Here is a 9,395-nt window from a genome sequence, read left to right as displayed (position 1 = left end):
TAAAAGAGTTTGATACGAAAGTCCCACATGCGGTACACATTCAACGAAATAAAAGAACACCTGAATCCATAGCATGTGAAACATCTAGTTCCAAAAATAAATAAAATGCCCTTACAGGCTTCAACTTCAGAGGCTTAAGCCTGGTTACACAAAAGTGGTCTCTCAGAACCATACCAAAAATAGCCCTAGGCTTTACAGATAAGCACCACAAAATAAAGAGCACACTATTCTTCTCAAAACATTTCCACACCCTCAATTCGACGGGAGCACCACATCTTTACTTGCACCAAGACCTATAGGGGTGAGCATAAAGCCCAGTAGAGAAATTCTCACAAAGTATATCTAGTTATGCTTTTTCCTTAACATAAAAACAAATGTAAATGCAATGGCATGTCAAGATTAAGAAATGAGGAAAAATATTCATTTCAATGCACCATTTCAAAATCACCATACTCTCAATATTATCATGTGATCTCATCAATTTCAAACTTCCATTACTAATTCAATAGGGGCGGTGTTAGAATTTACCTTCACCTACTCCACTTGTCTCCCCCTGAAGAGAAGTGTTGGGGAAATAGGATTTTGTTTCCACAAATGACACATCCATACTCACATGAAATTTCTTGTTTTGAGGATCGAAGCACTTATACCCCTTTTTGTTTGAGGAATAACCCAAAAAAACACATTTTATAGCACGGGGGTCAAGTTTTGAACAAAATTGATTGGGAACATGAACATAGGCAGTGCATCCAAAAACTTTGGCGGGTAAATCAGAAAACAACCTCGTGTCAGGAAAAAAAGTTTTGAAACAATCAAAAGGTGTTTTGTATGTTAACACCTTTGTAGGCATCCTGTTTATCAAATAAGAGGCTGTTAAAATTGCTTCACCCCATAAACTGTCCCGACATTGATTCCGGTTAGCTCCTTTATGGGTCCGACAAGACTCTGTAAACTGTCCCGACATTGATTCCGGTTAGCTCCTTTATGGGTCCGACAAGACTCTGTAAACTGTCCCGACATAGATTCCGGTTAGTTTCTACAAGGGTCCGACAAGACTCTGTAAACTGTCCCGACATTGATTCCGGTTAGTTTCTACAAGGGTCCAGCAAGACTCCGTAAACTGTCACAACATTGTCTTCTACAACGGTCCGACATGACCCCATAAACTGTCTTCTACAAGGGTCCGACAAGACTCTGTAAACTGTCCCGACATTGATTCCGGTTAGTTTCTACAAGGGTCCAGCAAGACTCCGTAAACTGTCACAACATTGTCTTCTACAACGGTCCGACATGACCCCATAAACTGTCTTCTACAATGGTCCGACATGACCCCATAAACTGTCTTCTACAACGGTCCGACATGACCCCATAAACTGTCTTCTACATCGGTCTGACACCACCATACAGTGTCCTCTACAACGTTATGACACCCCATACAGTGTCTTCACCAACGGTCTGACACGACCATACAGTGTCTCCTATCCTTTTTTATTTTTATGTATTTTCTTGTTTTGTTCCTCTCTTCAAACTCAAGTTGGTTAGTTTCTATCCTCCTTGAGTTTGGCGGGGGCTGTTAGAATTTACCTTCACTTTTTTTTTTTTTTTTTTTTTTTTTTTTTTTTTGTGGAAACATATATGTATTATTGATTGATTGATTGATGATTTACAAGATTGATACATTACAATTCCTATACAATCTATATATAGAAGAAAATGTGGTAGTAGGTGTAGTGGAGGTGATAGTGGGTTAGGTGAAGTGGAGTGTGTGGTGAAGTGGAGGTAGGTGAAGTGGAGTGTGTAGTGGAGTAGGTGAAGGTAAATTCTAACAGCAGCCCTAAAACCGTCATAGCCATGTCGGAAGTCACGTCCGGAACCACTTCAACCCCTGCCGCTGCCATTCCGGTGAAAACGTCCAACTCTCACTCTGTCCAAATCACCACCATCCGCCTAAATGGTGATAATTTTCTCCGCTGGTCACAATCTGTCCGGATGTATATCCGTGGGCAAGGAAAGATCGGTTACATCACTGGTGACAAGAAGGCTCCTGCTGTTAATGATCCGCTGTTCGACAATTGGGACGCTGAAAACTCCATGGTTATGACATGGTTGGTCAATTCCATGGAGGAGGATATAAGCTCTAATTACATGTGCTATACTACTGCACAAGAATTGTGGGATAATGTTAGTCAGATGTATTCTGACCTAGGAAATCAATCTCAAGTTTTCGAATTAACTTTGAAGTTGGGAGAGATTCGTCAAGGAGATGATTCCGTCACCAAATATTTCAATTCGTTGAAAAGGTTGTGGCAGGATCTTGACATCTTCAACACATACGAATGGAAATCGGTTGACGACTGCAACCACCACAAGAAAACTGTGGAAGACAGCCGTATTTACAAGTTTCTTGCCGGCCTCAACATTGAATTCGATGAAGTGCGAGGAAGAATTATTGGCAGACCTCCTCTCCCATCCATTGGCGAAGTATTTGCCGAAGTCAGAAGGGAAGAGAGCCGAAGGAGCGTCATGCTTAAGAAAAAAGGTAATGGTGAATCAATTGAAATTTCTGCTTTAATTAGTGATGCTGCGGCCAACAAGGCTGCAAATTACCAGCGCAGGTTTGATGATAAGCCACGGGTCTGGTGTGATTTTTGCAACAAGCCTCGCCATACACGCGAAACGTGTTGGAAGATTCATGGCAAACCTGTCAACTGGAAAAGCAGTAAACAAGGAGAGAAGAATCGTGGCTTTCCTACCGCTAATAAAGCCGATTCAGGTCCCTTCAACAAAGAGCAGATTGATCAACTCTTAAAGCTGATAAAATCCAACTCCTCAACCGGTACTCCTAGTGTTTTGTTGGCACAAATAGGTAGAAATCCTAAAGCCTTCTCTTGCCTAAACTTCTCTCCGTGGATCATAGATTCCGGTGCCTCCGATCACATGACTAGTTTTTCCCATTTATTTAGTACCTATTTCCCTTGTTCTGGTCATGACAAAATCAGAATAGCCGATGGTAGTTTTTCACCTATTGCAGGAAAAGGATTTATTAAACTATCTGAGAAAATTAATCTCAATGCTGTTCTTCACGTCCCCAACTTAGCCTGTAACCTTTTGTCTGTCAGTAAACTATCTAAGGATTCTAATTGTCGTGTTACATTTTTTGAATCCCATTGTGAATTTCAGGACCAGAACTCGGGGATGATGATTGGGCGTGCTAGGATGCTTGAAGGTCTTTACTACTTTGATGAAGTACCTGTTAGTAATGTGATCTCATCAATTTCAAACTTCCATTACTAATTCAATAGGGGCGGTAAATACGACACTGGTAATCCTTAGGCTGGTGTCTGCAAGTAGACTCTATAAGTACTACCAAATTGTCATTTTTACCGGTATTAACCGGAAGGCTCGACACCTATCCGCGCGGTTTTATGGTCTTTCACCATGGACACTCAGGCCAACTTAACAAAGTTCAACTACACCCCTATCCAGACTTACCACGTGTTTACCCCATGCACATTATCATAGTTCTCATTACAATGTAAACTTTTTCAATATAAATGATCTCCAACTCATATCAAGAAGTTCAATAATGATAATGAATTTAAAAGCAAATATGATGCAACAATTTATATCTCACAATCTTTCTTCACTTTACCTTCTTCCAATATCAATTCACAAATTGACCATATGCTCAAACAACGCTATCAACTCTTAACATAACTTCTCATCATGCACATTTTGTTAACATTCTAGCCATTTCAAGATTTTATGAAATTTCTCAAGCATCACCCTCCAAGATTTCAATTTTTCACAAACCATGGTGTTCAACAATTATCATCTTACCACATTACAAGTTCAAGGATGAGCAACAATATTAACATACTATCTCATATTTCATGTGTCAAGTTCATTGCCGTCATGTTAAACATTAGGGGGGAAAACTTACTCTCATGCACCCTCTTAATACAAGAAGGGAATTTATTTCAAAGGCATTTTCATTATTTTGCAAAATCCCCAATTTCTAGGGTTCCATCAAAAACCCAAGCAACTCCCATTTTATGGTGAAAGTTTATCAAAACCTACCTTATGAGGTCATAAATACAAGATCTTAAGGGTTAACATAAAAACCTTTGAGTCTTTAAACTTCCCTTTGAGAAATTCCATTATTTTGAATCAAAAACCAAAATTTCGAAATAGATTCAAGAAGTATAAAAATCAACACTCAATCTTGCAAACATGTATATATAACTCAAGAATAACCCTACCTTAAGGATTGATGAAGAAGGAGAGGTGAAACCCTAACTTCAAGGATGAGAAGAGTCTTGATTTCCAACACACCATGAAGAGCCCCAACTTGACCTTCAAGATTTGAGAGTGAGGATGATGATCTAGACCCAATGGATTGCAAGAATCAAGGGGTTTTAATGTTTGGGAATGTTTTTCTAGAGAGAAAGAAGAGAAAATTTAGGTTTTAGAGTGAGAGAAATGAGCCCCAAATGTGATACAAATTCGGACCAAAGGAGTAGAAAAATAGAGTTTCCGGACTGCCTAGGTCCTGCACGTGCAGCGCGTTTTTCCCGTACGTGCGACACTTCCACCCCGCACGTGCGGCGCTTCTCGCACCTTCCTCACGCACGTGCCTTTTAGGCAGTGTGCAAACCCCAGCTGCTCCACCCTCACCGCACGTGCGGCCCATGGCCCTTGCACGTACGGCCCAGGGCCCCTGCACATGCGGCCCTAGCCAGCAACCCAGAAATTTTCCGACTTGATTCCCGGACACTCCGGACCGAACTCTGCACCCTCCGGAACTGGTGAATTCCAACACCGAACAAAACAAGAATAATAGTTTCAAATAGAGGAGTGTCCTCCGAACATTTCGAACCCAAGAGAGCAAATGAGGACAAAATCAACAAGAAGGAAATGAAGGGGAGGAAAAGAGACCCGGCCATTACAGGGAACATCATTGAGGGGGCGGAATTTGACATGATCAAATTGTTTGTTGATGGTGATTGCGATGATGATGATGCGGTGATTTTTGCTAGTTTTGAAGATGAAGATGGCGCGGGAAGCTGTTGGGGACATTTTGGGAAAGCACAAGAGTAGCATGAAGACAACATCCTTGAATATTTTCTAGGCTAGTTGTTGTAGGAATCTTTTTCATGTTCAATTGGTTGCTTCATTTTTAGCTTTTAAACAAATCAAAAACACTTCCTCTATTATTCTTGCTAGTTAATAGTACTTTGTTTTACTCACAAATGCGGCTACATTGTTAGGAAGTGAGCAACTGTGTACATGTCATTATTGGATTGAGACATTAAGCTTTAGCATATTTTGTTCTTCTGTCAATTTGACTCCAATCGTATGAATTAATGTCCCTTAATTTTTTTATATTGTGTTAATTCAATCTAACTGATAACATTTATGAAGAAATTAGATAGAAATTAAAACAAAATGCTCCATTAAAAATGGGAATGAACCGTTTTAAAATGGGCATCAATCCTTCAAATAATTTGAGAAAGATTGAATGAACTATTTTACCACTAGATTTAAGTGTAATTTTTAAAAGGAAAATGATTGGTGGCCCTAAAAAATTTGCCCCTAATGCCCCTAATTTCCAATTTTGGAAACTATTTTCTTTTTTTCTTTCTTTTTTCCTTTTTTTTTTTTTTTTTTTTACCTAAAGTGGAAATACGGGGCATTCGAGCCCCCCCGTTTTCGGGCCCTGAATCACGGCCGTTTTTAAAAGGGCATAAACAATTGGAGTAAAGTTCCATTTGTTTCGATATAAAATATTTTACACGAAAAAAAAAAAAATTTGTTTTTGTTTTTCGGCGTTTGGTTGATACTTGAAACAAAAATATTTTATTGCCGAAAAGAAAAATTTTAATTCAGGCCAAGTTTGGGAAGACTAAAAAAGTGCACTTTTTGTCTTTTTGGACTAAAAAATTGAGGTTGAAAATATGGATGTTTGGGTTAACTTTTTAACTTTTTATTGAAAAATGTGTAATAAAAAATTGTAAAAATTGATTTGTAGGGAAAAATTTGAATTGGGAGTTGTGCAGCCGTAATTGTTGACTTTTGGTGAATAGTATTAACTTTTTAGTTTTTTGAGTAACTTTTTGACTTTTTGGCTTTTTTGGATCTTCCCAAACTTGGCCTCAATAAAATGTCATTTATGACTTTTTAATGAGTTAAAATACTTATTTGAAAATGTTAAATATGTTGAAAATGTAGTGAGTGAGAGTCAACTTTGTAAAAATTAACTTGTAGAATTTTTATAAATAAATCATTTTTGGGAAAATGATGAAAAATATTTTCTTTGTTTAACTAAACAATAGAAAATGATTAAAATATTTCTGATAAAATTATTTTATGTCAAAATAAACGGAACCTAAATTAAAATAATGTAGCATATTAAAGAATAAAATTGATGCAATTAGAGCTGTAAGATCAAGTTGTCACAAAACATAAATTACAAAGATTACGGGTGGTGCTCTAATTTCAATTTCATTGCAGGGCGAGGAGAAAAAAATATTCAATTTGTTTGGTTTTGATTGATTTTTTGAAAATTAAGTTTTTTATTTTTTGTATTTTTTAAAAATTATTTTTAGTGATTTTTTTTAATATTTTAATTTTTTTTACTTTATAGATGCACATAACTTAGATACACCTAAAAAATAAAATATTTGTGAAAAAATATTTTTAAAACTTCTATAAATACACAAGAATATGAAATTGTACTAAATTTTATATTTTCTGTATTTGATGAATTTTTTAAATATTTTTTTTTTCATAAATATTATACTTTTAAGTGTATCTATGTTAAGTATATCTAAAAAATATATTTTTTTAATAAAAATATTTAAAATTTTGACTAAAAACAAAAAGTTACAAAGAATAAAAAATTCAATTATTTGAAAGTAAGCCCAATTTTCTGCAACCAAACAAGTTGATTGTGTTCTCACTGTCATGTTTGGATGTATGTAAAATAGGGATATGAGTAAGATTTTTTTTTTTTAATGTTTTTATTTTAAGGAACAATCTTGATATTATAAATATTTTATAATCAATTAATTTATTTCTTAACAAATATCACTATTTTGATAAGAAAGAAATAAGTTTAATTAAGGGTGAAACATCAATAAATTTTAAATAGTGATCTTATGAACGGTTTGGTCCTCCATTTTTTCTTATGGATCAAAAAATCTCATTCTACTGTGAATTACATAAAATGGTTGAGTACAAACGCGCGTGTATTATATGTGGAGAGACAAATGTGAGTTTTCTCATAATGTTGAAATTACATAACATTCCAATGTAGCATACTAAAAACATTTCTTAGTGTACTTTTTTCAAACGCAACATTTCAATCAATGTAACAGACAAAAACTCCTTAGGGCATGTTTGATTGGATGGATTAGGGTATGTGATTGAGATTATTAATCTGTGAGCCCAATTATCCTATGTTTGTTTTAAGATTTTGGTTTAGGATTATTAATCTAATGGATAATTAATCCAACAAATTTGTAGGATTATTAGTAATGGGGTAGAGGTGAGATTATTAATCCAATGGATAATGTATCCTATTAATCCAATTAGATAGTGAATACCACACGAATTTGATAGAATTATTAATACCTCACTATTAGTCTTGTGAATCAAACATGGCCTTAGTGTACTTTTTCCAAACGTAGCACTCCAATGTAACATATTAAAAAGCTCCTTAGTATATTTTTTTCAAACAAAACACTCCAATGTAACATACTAAAAAACTCCTTAATATATTTTTCTCAAACGTAACAACGTAACATTTTAAAAAAACTCTTTCTTATACTTTTTTTAAATGTAACACTCCAATCAATGTAACATTAAAAAATTTCTTAGTGTATTTTTCTCAAACTTAATAACGTAATATTCTAAAAAACTGAGATGATTAGGTTCAAGAGATTAGAAAATTAAGGATACTCACCAGAAAAACTAATCCAATCCATACTGGTGTACCGAAAAATATAACATTTTTGTTACATGACCACCCATCAGGAGAAGCAAATACAGCGGGTACACTACTCAATAAGATTGATGAAGTAGTAATTAATGCAAAAACTGCCAATTGAAAAGCAATGCTCATGCTTTTAATCCTCCAAGCTACCAACAAATGAACTATACCATTTGATCTCTCATCGGTCAAAAAATTTTAATAAACTCCATCATGGGGGATTTTCCCATGAATACATAGACTCTTTACAACTTATTATTATACTAATTGTTTTACCACTTTATAATTTCTTAGTATATTTTTTCTTTACATGTAACAGTTCAATTAATGTACATAAAAAAATTTTTTAGTATATTTTTTTCAAAAGTCACACTTTAATGTAACACTCCAATGTAACATTTGAAAATCACACTAACAGAAATATAACTTTCCATACTCGACAACTAATACTTCAGCCACCAATCCCTTCAAAAAGAATATTCCACACCTCGCCTTTCCATTTCCATCTCAAAAATGAATAAAAAATTAAAAAAATAATCATAAAAGCACATTCACTTAAATTTAAATGGCACTAAATCAAATAAATATAACTTTTCAAAACAAAATATATTAATTAATTTATAAAAAAACTCTTAAGACTAAATACATCAACATTCCCCATATAAAATTTATAAATAATTTTTTTTCTTAATAACAGAATTCTGTTTCTCACAATTTCCCGCTCTAACATACAAATTAAACATGAGAAGAAAATTCCCATTCTCAACATTTATTACAAAATTACTTATCTAAATAGAATTAAAATAATAGGTTTCACCACTTCCGCGTTTATTTTAGGAGATAAAAAGACAGGTGTCTGTCCAGAGTAGTGTGGAGTAACGCTCAAGACAACCAATTAACCTCTTGCCAAACAACCACTAATTTCCTCAAAACATCATGCGATAAATTACAAATACATCTCATGAGCTTTAATTAAATTACGAATCGTTCATGTGGTTCTAAAAATTATGTTTCACCCTTGAGGTTTTTAATTTCATAACAAATTGTCCATTTTATTAATAAATCATCAAATTAATTAATAGTTTTTAACGATATTAGAAATTTATTTCAATTAATAATTTTAGTAATTTTATTATTGTATAGAAAAATAATTATGAATTTCATTTTTTTAGTTAATTATGTTAAATAAAAATTTTGACAAGAGAATATTTGTAATTTTTTAAATCACAGAGGCAATCTATATTTTAAGCAGATCTCATGAGATGTATTTGTTATTTATCTAAACATCATGGCATGAGCTGCAAGAAATAGCTGAACTGTTGTCACTCTTCTACAAAGAGAGTGCAAAAAAAATAACACCCAATCAGTATAGCTGAACCATTTTCACTCTTTTAGAAACAAC

Source organism: Camellia sinensis, chromosome 14 (genome assembly GCF_055761805.1).
Source record: "Camellia sinensis isolate YWXY chromosome 14, ASM5576180v1, whole genome shotgun sequence".
In the NCBI taxonomy this organism is placed as follows: Eukaryota; Viridiplantae; Streptophyta; class Magnoliopsida; order Ericales; family Theaceae; genus Camellia; species Camellia sinensis.
Note: the sequence above shows the minus strand (reverse complement) of the source record.